The sequence below is a fragment of the Pan paniscus genome, chromosome 4, assembly GCF_029289425.2.
Source record: "Pan paniscus chromosome 4, NHGRI_mPanPan1-v2.0_pri, whole genome shotgun sequence".
NCBI classification, from domain to species: Eukaryota; Metazoa; Chordata; class Mammalia; order Primates; family Hominidae; genus Pan; species Pan paniscus.
This window is the reverse complement of record NC_073253.2, coordinates 47,140,903-47,156,418: the sequence shown is the minus strand read 5'-3', so window position 1 is coordinate 47,156,418 and position 15,516 is coordinate 47,140,903. Positions and strand designations below refer to the sequence as shown.

The following is a 15,516-nucleotide window of genomic DNA, read 5'->3' as shown; positions in this document are numbered from 1 at the left end:
ATAAGAATAGATTCTAGTGTTCTCTACTACTGTAGGATAACTGTAATTAACAAATATATATAATTTCAAATAGCTAGAGGAATGATATTGAATGTTCCCAACACAAAGAAATGATAAATGTTTGAGATGATGAATATGCTAACTACCCTGATCTGATCGCTATACATTATATGATTGGAACATCACTAGTATCTCATGAATATGTATAAATTATTCTTTGTTAATAAAAAGAAAATTAGAAAAGAAACTGCTAAACGGTTTTCTAAAATTGTGCCATTTTACATTCCTGACAGGTATGGATGAATGATCCAATTGCTGTGCGTTCTTGCTAACCTGTGGTATTGCCAGTTTTAAAAATTTTAGCCATTTTCAGTGTTACATAGATGTATCACATTGTGGGTTTCATTTATGTTTCCTTGGTGACTAGATAATCTAGAACACCTTTTCAAGTGCTTATTGGACAATTATTTGTATCTTGTGAAGTATTGGTTCAATTCTTTCACCCCTTTTTAAATTTCATTGTTAAAATTGAGAAATTTTCAAATCCAGAAAACTCACCAATTATTTTTGACTGCAAAATACCCAAATTAAGATAAGTTAAAGCCTAGCTTTTAAAAGGTAACTCACCACTTAAAATTGTACGTTATTAACTATATACCACTGAAAGCTGGATTTCTGTTATTTCATCAGAGTGCTTTTTCCTCTAGATATAAATATTTTCACGGAACTTTGTTTCTTAAAATCCCCAAACAGAGTTTTCTTTCTACATGATGGTCTTGTCTACCAGTTTAAAAATGGCCTGGAAAGTAAGTTGAATTACTCTTTTTTTTTTTTTGGAGAACTATGGATTTTGACGTTTTGAAGATGAAATTTCTGGGAACAGAAGTGCTACTGCCACATGATTAGTGGAGTCTGGGACATCTGACCCTGTGTGCCACTCTGCTGCAACAAAAGGCCAAACTACCTCAGGCCAAGGGGGAGAAATTCATCAAAAAAACTGCTGCAGTTTAAGGCAAATCTTTTCCCTTGAGTTTACTGATGCTCTTCTAATGCTTGTTAGGATATTTTTCTTTGCTTTCGTTTCATAAATGCAGACTATTTGCTTTTTAAAGTAGGAGTTCCCAGAGATTATTCTCTTATAGGTAAGAAAATTAAATCTTAAAGGTTAAAAGACTCATCCTTTTATTTATTAATTTCACTTAGGAAATTTACTTACCTTGATTCAACTATTTTTGATAGATAGGAGGGGCAGTAATTATTCTATCCACTTTTGCTAAAGCAGTTTACATAAAGCTTTAAAATAATGCAAGGGTATGGCTGTTGATCAGATACATGATCTCAAACATGAAATTTGGCCTTTAGCTTTGAAAATAAATAGCCGGACTTGATTCTCTTATCATAATTTTAACAGCTCTAGCAAGTCAATCCTTAGACAATTAGTTCGCTACACAATTACTTTTGGTAACTAAGTCTTTGGTCAGATAATTTTTTTAAATGTTTAATAGTCCTTAGAAGAGCTAAAAAAAAATCCATCGAACGTCAGCCTGTTTTTGAAGACAGTTCCTTGAAAATTATATTAGAATATGAAAAAAACATTTTTAATTGTTCCTCTGTATGGTTTAGCTGAAGATTTAATGAAATAATATATACAAAGCAGCTAGCCCAGGCAGCTGTTAGTATTATGTGCATAACTAATTGAATTTGGGGGGATTTGGAGTTGATGGGTGGCATGGGTTCATGGAAATGAGTTTGGTACCCTTATTGACTGGCTTGCTACTTGGTGTTAGGCACTGTGTTCATGTCAGGCTAGTGTCAGATGTTGGAGCACAGAGAAGACAGCATCTTCCCTGATCTTTAAAAAATGTGTTTTCCACTAGTTTTAGGTAACCAAATAATCACATGTGATCTCATCTTGGGACATACCCTGTTGCTAAACTTAAAATAAGTCATACTGGTTTTTCCATCAGAGGCCCATACCTGATCTAATCTGTTACTTAACAACTGACCACCTTCTCATTGTTTTACTTTGTTTTAATCCAAGGATCTTTTCTTTGGCAGCATTCTGCTTTCCTTAAAACAAAGATTTTTAGTTTATGGTTGGACAGTTTTGCCAACCAATTATCCTTGATAAGGTTCACTAAACTTTTAGCTTTTTGAAAGGAAGATCTGTGATCAATTTATATATTTATCCCTTATAATGATAGCTAATATTAAAAGCTTACTGTGTAGCAGGCATTGTGTTTAGGGGATTATATTTACTGGCTTATTTAATCCTTATAACATCTGTGTGTGTCTGTGAGGGAGACACTGTTAGCTCATTTTACACATGAGAACACTGAGGCACAGGCAGGTTGAGTAACTTCCTTGAGGTCACAGTCCTCACAACAGAAGGCGAGGATTTGAACCCAGGCATCATGGCTCCAGAGTTCATGCTCACAACTGCTACACTGTTCCTAGCATAGTCAGTACCTAGTAGGTTTTAAATAAACTCTTAATTCCAGCAGTATTAACTGGAGTGAATCTTAGGTGGGAAAATTGTTCACTCAGTTCAAATTTGTGGTTGGCTCAATCTGTAGGGCTCCCAGTCGTTTAATTGTAAAAATAAAGTAAAACTAGGCAATTAGTACATATTTAAAACCTTAAAATTCACACATTGGTCGACCCAGAAATTTGACTTCTCAGAATTCATCACAAGGAAATAGTCATATGTCAAGAGAATTAACCTTAGTTATATATAAAGCAGTACCATTTATAATAATTAAAATTTCATATTATCTAAATAGCTGGCAAATGAATACTGCTTAAACATATTATGGTACGCACATAAAATGGAAAACAATTGTAAACATTAAAGGTCATATTATAAAAAATATGTTTTAATATTGAAAGAGACTCACAATATATTAATTGTGAAAAAAATTGTGAAATCCCATTGTTAAATGGTCTCATAGTGTCTCATACTACCTAAGACTTACTGTATTTGTAATTAAATAATTGTATACAGACGGTCCCCCACTTACTATGGTTTGGCTTTTGACTTTTCAACTTTATGATGAGTTTAGTGGGGTATGAAATGCATTATTGACTTAAGATATTTTTTACTTCTGATGGGTTTATCTGGATGTAACCCCACTGTAAGATGAGGAACATCTGTCTTTACTGAGGAGGAGGAAAACAATTACTTTCTGCTAAGGAATTTTCTCAAATTGGAGTGATGGTTGAGTAGGCTTCCTTTAAAAATGGGCAAGTGAAGGATGCTATGGCCTTTTTTATACACTGCAGCTTAATCCATGAGATAGTTTTTGAACCCGAGTTTTTCTGTGGCATTTGGTGGTATATCAGTCAGCAACAGTAATGTTGCATAACTGCAAACATCTCAATGGTAGACAAGAAGAAGTATTTTTTTCTTGTTCAGATGGCTATAGGTTAGTTGGGGTTTGGCTGTAGGTCACTCTGGGCCTTACCGGGCTTGGTTCCAGGTTGCAGTTTGGGTCCAGATTTGTTCTATGTGTCTACCTTCTTCTTTAGACCAGCAGCTACCAAAGGCATCATCTCCTTATGAAAGACAGGAGCATGAGAGGGCAAGTTCTCCTGTACAGGCACATTTCAAGGTTCTGCTGGTGTCATATCTGCTAATTTTATATTGGCTAAAGCAAACGGCATGGTGAAGCCCAGAGACAAGGGGTAGAAGCACACTTCACCTTGATACCTTGTCCAGGATGCAGGTACAGTCATGTGCCACATAAAGTCATTTTGGTCAGTGATGGGCCATATATATGACAGTGGTCCCATAAGATTATAATGGAACTGAAAAGCTCCTATTATATGGTAATGTCTAAATGATCCTGACTCTGCATAGGCCTAGGCTAATGTGTTTGTGTCTTAGTTTTTAAACAAAAAAGTTTAAAAAGTAAAAGAAAAAAATAGAAAAAAAAAGCTTATAGAATAAGGATATAAAGAAGAAAATGTTTTTGTACAGCTCTGCAATGTGTTTGTATTTTAAGCTAAGTGTTATTACAAAAGTCAGAAAGTTTAAAATTAAGAAGTTTATAAAGTAAAAGTTACAGTAGGATAAGGTTAATTTATTAAAGAAAGAAAAATATTTTTTAAATCAGTGTAGCCTAAATGTACATTGTTTCTAACGTCTACAGTGATGTCCTAGGTCTTCACATTCACTCACCACTCACTGACTCCCCGGTAGCAACTTCTATTCCTGCAGACTCTATTCATGGCAAGTATCCTATATAGGTGTACCACTTTTTATCTTTTATTTTATATTTTAAGGTAGCTTTTCTATGTTTAGATATGCACATACTGATCATTGTGTTGCAGTTGCCTACAGTATTAGGTGCAGTTGCATGCTATATACATTTGTAGCCTAGGAGTAATAGGCTATATACCCTGTAGTTTGGTTGCACAGTAGGCTACACCATCTAAGTTTGCATAAGTACACCCTATGATGTTTGCACAATGACAGAATTGCCTAAGGAAGCATTTCTCAGAATGTATCCTTTTTGCTAAGCAATGCATGACTGTATATACAGTTGTCCCTCAGTAGCCACAGATTCCAGGTTCCAGGATACCGAAGTTCATAGTTGCTCAAGTCGCTGATATAAAATGGTGTAGTATTTGCATGTAACCTATGCGTATCCTCCTGTAAGCTTTAAATCATCTCTAGGTGATTTATATCACCTAATACAATGTAAATATTAATATTCTATAAATAATTGCTGTACTGCATTTTAACATTTGTATCATTTTTATCGTATCAATATTTATGTTTTTTCCAAATATTTTTGATCCACAGTTCGTTGAATCTGGATGTGACAGCTGACTGTAATGTTACTCCAGGGGAGTAAAGAATTGGAACTGATAATTCAGTCTATCCTAGTTAGCCTCTTAAAAAAAATCTTTTACAATAAAATATTTTATTCAACTATTTTTAAGTTTCAAGGTAATATGTATTCAATGTAGACAATTTAGAAAATACATAACAGTATAATGAAAAAGCCCAAAACCCCATAATTTCACTATGCGTAGACACTCATGATTGAAACGTTCACATTTTCCTCCCTAGCTAAACTTTTGAATCACTAAGGGCATTAGATTAAAGACGAGAAAATAACCAGTGCCTTTTTTGCAGGGCTGGCATTTAAACAATAGACCCGGAGCTCACTATGCACATTACTGCCTGGATTTTTATTTTAGAGGCTGATGTGTTTCCTGTCTTGAAGGTCCACAGCTTGCTAAATAAGCACCTAGAAGCCTCATGTAAACATTGACTGAGCTTTGGAACCCCCTGATGAGGAAGTGGAGCATTATTCTAATCATTATACAGACCCTTAAGTCTGGGTATTGTTGGTAATATGCCTCACAGCTCACAGTTAGGAAGCTGCAGAATGAAGGACAGAATCTTGGGATCTTGAATCATGGCTTCTTGATATGCAAATGCATGCCCCAAATCCTTGTCCTGCATTCTACAGCTGTGATGTATGTTACAGCCTTAACAGCCAGAGAATGAGTGCTGCTTTTCTCCACGAAGAGAGTTGTGTTTTTTTTTCCCCCCAAATGTTTGGGTTGGTTGGAATGTAAAAGACAAAAATCTATATATGTGTATAACATGCACATAATAATAAGAAATCAGCTTTGCAGACAATATAAACTAGAATTTTAAAGCTGTTAGAATCATGACGTTCTATCTTGGGAAGAAAGTTGAGAGGGTTTTCTTTTTTGGACTATGGAAATCAACTTGGAATAACGTCTGAAAATTTTTAAAACGGCATTTTTTAGTGTTTTTTTTTTTACTTAAAGAGAGAAAGGAACAACACAATCCCAGAAAACATTCTTTCCTTTAAAATTAACCTGGAAGCTATTGCTTTTAATTACTGTGTAGTACCCAATGGGTTTCTCATCCTAAAAGCCTCCTTAGCTTAGTGGGCAAGCCTGAAATAATTCAGATTAAAGATAATTTATATAAAGTATGGCTGTTTTATGGGTAGCTTTGGTATTTACTAAATATCACACTTAAATACAACTTAAACCTTCCTATACACTCCAGATTTCTTCAGTTTTGTAGCACCATCAAAAGAATGCCTGTATAAAAATGGTGTGTGTTAAGATAATGCTACATGCTATGACAAGCAAACCAGAAAATATCAATGGCTTAACACAATAGTAGTTTATTTCTTGCTCATGTAGTAGTTCAAAGTAAATGTTTGGGTTCATAGGCAACTTTCCTCCCATGGTGACTCAGGGACCCACATTCCATCTTCTGGTTTTGCTCTTCTTAATAGCCTTGAGGTACTGTTTCCAGTTGGCAGAAGTGGAAAGAGAGAGGAGAAACCCTTCTGACTTCTTAAAAGTCCCAGCCTGGAAGAGACATGCTAATTTCCGTTCCTATTCTTTTAGAAAGATCTAATCACATGGTCACAGATGAATGTAAAGTGCACGTGTGTGTGTGTGTGTGTGTGTGTGTGTGTGTGTGTGTGTGTGTGTGTGTGGTGCTAGGGAAATATGGTCCCTGCTGGCCTTGCCTCAGCATTCAGCTAGATAAGAGATGGGGGAGCAGGGCACTTACTAAGTCAGGAAAGACTAGGAGAGAAACAGATTTTAACAAAGACATAGGATGTGATGAATTCCGTTTTGAGTATGTTTGAAATGCCCAATAAGACATGATAAATAGGCATGTCAAGTAGGACTGTGGAATCACAGAAGGAGAGAAGCATCTTCAGAGGAGGAAATGATGGCAAACCATATATTGGCTGCATGTGCGAGAGTAAGATGAGGACAGGAAAGTCTCATTGGATGGGACAATGTAGTCACTGAGTAGTCTTGGACCTGGAGAGAGTATTAGGGTTCTCTAGAGGGACAGAACTAATAGGATATATATATATATATATATATATATATATATATATATATTTATATATATATTTATATATATATTTATATATATATTTATATATATATTTATATTTATATATATATTTATATATATTTATATTTATATATATATTTATATATACACACACACACACACACACACACACATATATAAAGGGGAGTTTATTAAGTATTAACTTACATGATCACCAGGTCCCACAATAGGCCATCTGCAAGCTGAGGAGCAAGGAGAGCCAGTCCGAGTCCCAAAAGTGGAGAACTTAGAGTCTGATGTTTGAGGGCTCCAGGGCAGGAAGCATCCAGCATGAGAGAAAGATGTGGGCTGGGAAGCTAGGCCAGTCTTGTCTTTTAATGTTTTTCTGCCTGCTTATATTCTAGCCATGCTAGCAGCTAATTAGATAGTATCTACCCAGATTAAGGGTGGGTCTGCCTTTCCCAGCCCACTGACTCAAATGTTAATCTCCTTTGACAACACCCTCACAGACACATCCAGCATCCACACTTTACATCCTTCACTCCAATCAAGTTGACACTCAGTATTAATCATCACAAGTAGGGAAGTGCAGACAGAAGTGAGAGTGGGATGGGATAAGACAAAATAGTCATTAAGGAATCAGAGATGGCTTATATCTGGATAAACAGAAGTACAGATAACTCTTTTGAGAAGAAAATGTGCGATGAAAGGGACTAGAAATATAAAGTATGAGCTGGAAGGGTATGAAGGGTCAGTGAGATCCATCTTAATGTGGGAGTCAGGAGAACTTGTTTGTAAAGCACTGAAGATGGTTTGGGTGAGAGAGACAACAGCTGAAGAAGGTGTTTGGAGGAACAGGGCTGGGTATCCAAAGCACATGTGAAAGGGTTGACCTTTTATAGGAGGAGGGGCACTTCCCACATTGTCACAGGAGGAAGGAGGAGAAAACAGATGCCAAAGCAGGTAGTTCAAGTGCACCTATACCATGGAATACTACTTGGCAGTAAAAAGGAACAACTGTTGATACATGCAGCAATCTAGATGAATGTCCAGAAAATTATGTTAAGTGAAAAAGTCAGTCCAAAGAGGTTATACTGTATAATTCCACTAATATATAACATTCTTACAATGATAAAATTATAGAACTGGAGGACTGATTCGTGGTTGCCAGGGATTAAGGAGGGGATGAGGTAGGAGGAAAGTAGGTATGGCTATAAAAGGGCAACATGAGGGATCCTTGCGATGATGGAAATGTTCTTTATCTTGACAGTCTCAATGTCCGTTCTTGGGTTGTGATATTGTACTAAGGTTTCTCAAGATGTTACCATTGGGGAAACTGGGTAAAGAGTTCTGTATTATTTCTTGTAACTGCATGTATATCTATAATTATATCAAAATGAGATAATTTTAAAAATTATATCCGTAATCTTAATACATTTGCTTTAAAAAAAAAAAGCAGAGAGTTATTGGATTTAATGGCTTCATTTTTCTCAGTGCATTGTGAGAGACCATGGGGGAAGGGTTATATGGGAATTGAGAAGAGAAGGAGATATGACATAGTCTTGAAGAGTAAGAAGGGAAGCTATAAATGTAGTAGGATTTCTTGAAAGCATTGACAGCCCATTTAAAGTCTGAGATCATGAATTGAAAGTGAAGCCGGTCTACGTGTTTGTGCAAAAGGCTAAAGCACCAGAGAAATTCATGTACTGGGTATACTGGTTCCAGAAAACAGAGAGAGGCCTGGTCAAGGGTCATTCATAAGAGTGGTGAGGAGGGTGGACCTGAGCTGTACAGGAATGAGAGGCAGTTTTAGTGCCCATGGTGTGATATTTCTGGGGCTCGAGCCAAAGCCAGTGGGAATTTGGAAAGAGGACTAGAAGCTGGGACTTGGGTGCATGGTGGGGCTGGGGAGTAAGCAGCGGGTGGACTGAGTTTGACTTAACCAGCCCCTGAAGAATGACTGAAATGTTAATATAGTCATGCATCGCTTAATGACGGGGATACATTTAGAGAATGTGATTTCCTAATGCAAACATCATAGAGTATACTTACACAAACCTACCTGGTTTAGCCTACTGTAACCTATTGCTCCTGGGTTACACATCTTTACAGCATGTTACTGTACTGCATATTGTAGGCAACTGTAACACAACGTATAACAAAATGTAACATAAGTATTTATGTATCTGACATACCTAACGTAGAAAAGGTCCAGTAAAAATACAATATTATCCTGTTACAGGACCGCCCTCCTATGTGTAGTCCATTGTTGACCAAGACATTATTATGCGGTACATGACTATGTTTTGAAATTTGGCACCATTTGAAATTTTTAAAGGGCAAAGATCTTTACAATTCTCCTGATGGTGCTCTCTTGTGATACTCCCAATTTGGGTTCTTGGCTCTTCGCCAACCAGAAGAAAAAGCCCAGATCCACATAGAATTTACACTTAAGGTTTTACTGACTTAAAAACATCCTGCTGGTATTTGTTTTACTAGTTCTTAATACGTATAAAATCACTATGCTGAAGGCACATAACTAATGACAAGAATTCTCTTGAGTCGGTCTAGTGTTGTTTTAGAACTTAAAAAATTGTGTAGTTCATCAGTAATAGCTTATGAAGCTGAAGAATGTCTCTACATATTTTTCTGAGTCACCAGGCAATAAACAGGCAATTCTGTTAGCATCTTCTTCCGGGTGACAATGCATGATTTTAAGAAGCTTTAAAACCATTTATTGTCTTTACTGCTCCTATGACAGTTTATATCCTGGATATTTTGTTTGCTATCTAGGTGTTCTAAACAGAAGGTGTGACTACTTTGATGTATTTTTGTAAGTGTTGCAGTTCCTCCTTGTCAGGAGTAGTAAGGTCTCATGAGACCTAGACTTAATGGGAGGCGCAGCTGTCAGCGAGTTGCTTTGGCAGATGCTGCCTCCCAGTGGCTCTCTGTCAGGGAGCCTTCTGCCGGAACTCATCTCCCATGCAGATGGTCTACCGATGAGTCATTGCCCCTCTAACAGGCTCATGTGGTGGTTCCCAGACCCAGGTCACCTGCCACTTAGAAACTGCCAAGTGGCCACCACCTTGTTAAGAGTGACGCTGCAGCCTCTTGGAAGCCCAAATCTCTCCTTCAGGCCTTTTGCACCAGTGACAAGACAGGCATGAGGGGAAAATTAAGGAAAGAGGCTGAATGAGGACTTTAAGAATCAGAGTCATTTCTCTTATACCCGGGGCAGGTGAGAGACTGGGCTCTTTGCTTTGATGTGTACCTGAGCCCTGGATAGTGTTGAGAGCCAGGCTTCATTAGCAAATTGGCACTTCAGAAATCAGTTTTACAGTTCTGTATCTGATAGTTTGAAAAACTTAACACTTGGACCTGAGTGTTAGTTAATGTTTTCCACAGGAGGCCCAGTTTCTCTTAAGACGCTTGAAGCCCCCTTTGCAGAGCAAAAGGTAACATAGGCCTTCAATCACTGTTGACATAGAATTTCAAGATTACTGGGGCAGGAAAATACTCAGATACAGCTAAACCATTATCAGCTGCAAAATATGTTGGCTATCTGGACCTTTGGCTCGGTGTGTTAAATGTGGCAAACCAAACTCAGTAACTGGAATTCTTCAACATGCACCAGAGAGGAGGATGTCTGGTAGTCATTTAAAGTTTTTTCTGGCATGATTTTAAAAGTTGTATGTGTGTAAATATATTTCTTTCTTTTCTTTCTTTCTTTTTTTTTTTTTTATTTGAGACGGAGTCTCACTCTGTCGCCCAGGCTGGAGTGCAGTGGTGCAATCTTGGCTCACTGCACGCTCCACCTCCCAGGTTCACACCATTCTCCTGCCTCAGCCTCCTGCGTAGCTGGGACTGCAGGCACCCGCCACCACACCCGGCTAATTTTTTTTGTATTTTTGGTAGACACAGGGTTTCACTGTGTTAGCCAGGATGGTCTTGATCTCCTGACCTCGTGATCCTCCCGCCTCAGCCTCCCAAAGTGCTGGGATTACAGGCATAAGCCACCGCGCCTGGCCTGTGTGTAAATATATTTCTCTCAGGAGGCTCTGTATGCCAATTAGGCTAATGAAGAAATTTAAACCAAAAATATATAGAGTAACAGGATCCGGGAACAGAAGGCTTCCTCCCCCCACTCCCCTGCTCATTTCTTAGGTTCTAGCGGATTCTACAAATAATGGGCTTTGGTCCTTCCCGAGGAAACAAGATTAATTATTGAATCCATATATTAAAAATCTAAGTTGCTTTGTTCTTAAAATTCCCTTTAGAATAAGAAACTGGTTTCAGGGCTTTTTTTTTTTTTTAACCTGTCATCAAGGTGTTGAGCTTTTTGGATGAGGCGTAATCATATTCCTTTTTCTTTCCACTGCTTTTTAGTTTTGTCTTTTTAGTACTTCCCTGAAACTCTCTTTTCTTCTGACAGGATAGACTGTGGCCCAGGCACGAGTAGGTATGGCTTTCCTATCCTTCATGCATTGTGCTCTTTTAGGTTCTGAAAAGCACACTGATCCATGCTCATCTTCTCGGTTCCTTATATGTGTAGCCCCTCAGAGATGAAGTGGCTTTAGCTCCTCTGTGAGTCTTTAGTAGAGATGAGGAAGCCACAAACAATGACTTGATTATACTACAATTAACAGCGTGAAAGATTTATTGAAATGCTAGAAAATTAGTATGAACTAGGAAATCTCACACTTCATGTCCTTGAGGTACTGGGGAGGAGGAGATAAGGTAGGGAAAGGTAAGAAGATGGTGGGTGGTGCCATTTCACACAACACTGGAACCCATTTACAGAGTTGGACATAGGTAACTGGCTCTTCTGGTGATGTTTCAGTTTCTATTTTATACTTTTCTTTTTCCCTTTCTTCATGTTTCAATTTATGTTTTTTTAAGATTTTACCCTCTTATAGGAAACATGGGGAAAGGCTATGTGGCTTGACATACGCTACTGGGTTCCAAAGTATAAAAGGCCAGTGACATCTTATTTCATACAGTCAAACTGCAGTGCTAATGAGGTGCTAACTGCTCGTGTACTGGAATTGGTAAATTGCACTATACATGAATCCCCTGGACAACAGAGGCAGAGAGTAACAGGGTACAATACAGTAGGGAGTGGGGAGATGTAGATCAGAGAGAGAATGGGATCACTGAATTAAATGGAACAGAATTTAAAGAAAGCAAGTGACTTGCCTGGGTGGAGACAGCATCTTGCCATCTTTTACTGCTGTTTTAGGGTGTAAATGGAAGGACATGAACTGGAGATCTGAGGCCCAGATTCTAGTCCCAAGTCAACTTCTAAGTAGCCTTCATTGCTGGGCCTTAGATTCTTCATCTGTAAAGTGAGTGCGTTGGATCCTATACTCTCAAGGTCCCTTTGAGTTGAGTAGTAAATAATTTTAGCTACCATGGTGAGGGAGGGAAAGTCTTTGTAGAAAATGGGTTTTCTTCATTTTCTAGTCCCCGCACCCTCCCTTGAACCCCTGTGCACACACACATGCTTTATTTGTTGCTCTGCAAGGAAGCCCACCTTTGCCTCTATCAGAGCTGCTGGTAGGTGTCCTGTCACTCGAGCATACCCAGGCCATTCATCTCTTGCTTACAGCTCATTTTTGGTGGCCAATCAAAGCCACTGGGAATGTGGAAGTTTTTTTAACTTCCCAGTTGGAAACTGAAAATGATGCTGACTTTATGTCAGTTCCACAGGAAAAAGAGTAGGTCAAGAAATGCAACCAGCCGGGAAGTTGAAAGATTTATAAAAATTAGTGTTTCTGATATATTAATGACTTTGGTGGCAGTAGCCTGCATTTGTCATTGTCATGTTCCATTGTCATTCAAGTACTTAATCACCACACATTGTCAGGGCTAAATTTATTTTCTTGTGTCTGCCTAGCAAGATAATTTCTCTATTCTTTGACAGTATTGTCTCAGGCACCTGAATCAGACCTAAGCCTGAAGGGAGAGCAGAGGGTAAGTTCCCTCCTTGCATTTAACTCATTGCTGACTTGTGAAAGAGAGAATGATATTATTTAAATGTCTGTTTCCTTCTTTGAGTAAGAATACAGGGGGAATCATGTCATGGTTTGTGTCCTCTCTAAAATTCGGGTGTTGCCAGTTTGATAGTATTTAGAAGTAGGGCCTTTAAGAGATGATTAGGCTATCCTAGGGCTGCTCCCTCATGAATGGGACTAAGACCCTCTTAAAAGAGGTTTCTTTTACACAGCAGCTTTTGGTGAGCTTGCCATTCATTCTCCTTCTGCCATGCAAGGATGCAACAAGAAGGCCCTCACCAGACCACATGCCAGTACCTTGATCTTGAACTTCCAGCCTCCACAGCTGTGAGAAATAAATTTCTGTTCTTTATAAATTACCCAGTCTCCATTATTATGTTGTAGCGGCACAAACTAAGACAAACTGTGACTGCTGTAAATTATTAATGCTGCACCCAATTCAGCTTTAAGAAGGATTTTGCACAAGGTTGTGCAGCTCCCAGCTTCCCAGTCTGTGTTAAGAAGAGGCATGTATGTAAGTAACATACATGGACATTTATGTGTTTACATGTATGCATGCACACACCGCATTGCACCCTTGGTTTTTATTTAGTTCCAGTAATGTAGGATGGCCTGTATTTTTGCCCTTAATTACTCTGAAGGACAGTTAACAATTATGTATGTCATTGAGCTTTTATTAAAACTTCTGAAACAAGTTTATCTGTGCTCAGATCAAGGAAAAAGGGTTTAGATTGGTCGATAAATTTGAATTATTCTTTTGTTAAATAATGAGAGCTGGGTAAACCCACTGTTTCTGTTTTGGTCTTGGTTGCCAGGAATCTCAAAGTATTTTATTTTGGTTTTGCTCCATTTTGCTAGCTTTTGGCTGCAGTGGTGTATACGTAAATAACAGTAAACAAAGGGGGGAATAATACATCATGCACATACCTGTGGTTATGAGTGCTGTTGTGCCCCTGCCCTCTTAGGTGTATAAACTAATAATGAAGCATGTAATCTTTAAGGCCTTTTTCTACATTCAGATTCCATTCCAAACACCTTCATGTTACTTTTGCTGACTCTTCCACCTCTCTCTCCTTTGATACCACCTTAATGTTGTTCTTTTCTTAAAAGAGAGATTACTTTTAATTTTTATTGTTTGTGTACCTATCATTCCATTTGCTAGTTTATACATTTCTTGAGGACTTTTTCCTTGTATCCTCAAAGCAAAGCCTTGTGCATTTCTCATTCTAATATGATTGCCAGATAAAATATGGGGTATCCAATTAAATTTTAATTCAGATAAGCAACTAATAATATTTTTAGTATCCAGTGCTATATTAGCATACATATTCAAGTTTACTTGAATTTAAATGTAGGTATGCATCCTGTATTTTTATTTGCTAAATGTGGCCATCTTATCAATAAATACTGGAATGGTTATGTGCCTAGGCGTTATCAGACATATAGTCTCATAGGTACAGGCATGGTATGAATGGCAAGTGTTTAGAGGCATTACACATAGACATTCGTTCAATATCCTTTTCCTGTGTGTGTGTGTGTGTGTGTGTGTATGTGTGTGTATGTGTGTGTATGTGTGTGTTTTCCCCCTGTAGCTGCTTAGTCACATGGGAGTCAGACAGCTCTGATATATGATATACTGTACTCTTTGATGTCTAAAAGTCTGTGTGCATATGCCCTGTTACAGTGCCTTCAATAGTCACAGTGCTCTTTGTGGATCAAATAATGGGAGATTTAATGCATTTAATGAAATGGCTAGAAGAAAATGACCTGGCTTTCAAGCTTGAGAGATGGCCATTTGGAGGGTGATTGGAGCAACCAAAAGACTACCTTCCCCCAACTCAGCTCACTGATTTCCCCATAAGCATGGCTGAATTTGCTAAAAGGGAATGCTAAGTAGCTGGCAAAACTGTTACTGTAAAACATGAGGCATTGACCCTGGAGTTCAGGGCTACTTAATGTTAGCTGAGCTTTCAGAAGTTGTCAGTGGCTAAATGATAGACCAGAAATGGAAAGGATGAATTCCAGCCCTACACCTACCATTAATTTTCAAGCATTGCTGAGGCAGTCATGATGCTAATCTTGGCTTCAACTTTGCTCATCTTAAAAACAAGGGCATTGTTTTGTGAAGCAATTGGCGGTTTGTTAGGATTTAATTCAGTGTGCAGGGTTGGATAACAATGGTTCTTAAAAATGGTTCTTCAAAAGAACAATGGTTCTTTTGCTTTGAAACCAGGCAGAATGGGCATTAACTTTCCTCATAAGGGAGGAGGGAGAGCAGGTTACACAGTTCCTAATTGAGATCTGTCACTTCAGAAGTAGGGACCTTTAACAAATGGCCATTTGGAGGCGCTGGGGGAGATGTACTCTGTAGTATTTTTGAGGAAATATTTTATGATTGTGCTCTAGGTTTCTTGCTTATTCATTGATCAATATTGACAAGCATTACTTAAGACAAAAATATTACATTCTTCAGGTAGCATACATAGATATTGTTGAGAAAGAATTTGAAATCTACTGGAATAGACCTAGCATGGAACTAGAAAGTGTTCCAAAGAAATAGATGTGATTACATGATTATGAAATACACGATTATGTGAATTAGACTGTATGTAAGAGTTTCCTTGT

At 38.0% G+C, this 15,516-nt stretch overlaps 1 protein-coding gene across 7 annotated transcripts in view; it reads left to right on the top strand.

Annotated features, from left to right (window-relative positions):
* MAST4 (microtubule associated serine/threonine kinase family member 4) overlaps window positions 1-15,516 on the top strand; it is a 582,575-nt gene that overhangs the window by 173,260 nt on the left and 393,799 nt on the right. The gene's annotated exons all lie outside the window — the stretch shown is intronic.